The sequence below is a fragment of the Meleagris gallopavo genome, unplaced genomic scaffold, assembly GCF_000146605.3.
Source record: "Meleagris gallopavo isolate NT-WF06-2002-E0010 breed Aviagen turkey brand Nicholas breeding stock unplaced genomic scaffold, Turkey_5.1 ChrUn_random_7180001923350, whole genome shotgun sequence".
NCBI lineage: Eukaryota > Metazoa > Chordata > Aves > Galliformes > Phasianidae > Meleagris > Meleagris gallopavo.
In genome coordinates, this window is record NW_011185922.1 from 1 (window position 1) to 527 (window position 527).

General features: G+C 67.9%; 1 long non-coding RNA gene across 1 annotated transcript; it reads left to right on the forward strand.

The window, feature by feature from the left end:
- The first annotated feature begins 24 nt into the window (after positions 1 to 24).
- Positions 25 to 527, forward strand: LOC116217728. The gene is made up of 2 exons (XR_004162410.1): positions 25 to 290; positions 437 to 527. It is a non-coding gene; the product is annotated as an uncharacterized LOC116217728 (long non-coding RNA).

Below are 527 nucleotides of genomic sequence, written 5' to 3' on the forward strand. Positions count from 1 at the left end.
GTGGCGGAAACGGCGCCGCGCGAGGGTTTGTGGGAGTCGTAGTCCTAGCGCGCTCTGCCGCGCAGCTGCTTTAAGGGCTCGGGAAGGAGCGCGGAGGCCGCGACCTCACCTCAGCGAAGCGCTCCGCTCCCTCCTTTCCTTCCCGCCCCGAGGCCCCTTGGGGACTGCAGCTCCCAGAGGCCTTTGCGGCAGCTCCGTCGCGCACCGCTCCGCCCGGGCTCAGCGCGGTGCATGGTGGGACGGCAGTTCCAAAATGGACCATCACCACCACCACCACCGGGATGCTCCGGGTACGGCTTGGTCTTTCTGTCCCGCCTCCTCCTCCCCGGCCCGCCCTTCAGGAGCCTCTCGGCCCGAAAGGAGCTCCGCGCTCCGGCGGCTCCTCCCGCTGCAGCGGGCGGTAATCGCGTCCCCCTCCTTCTTTCCCCCCACTCAGGGAAGGCCAGTCGGTGGTTTGGGGTCGCGCAGTCGAAATCGGCCAAAACGACGGCGAATATCCTGCAGCAAGAGGAGCTGATAGCGCAGAA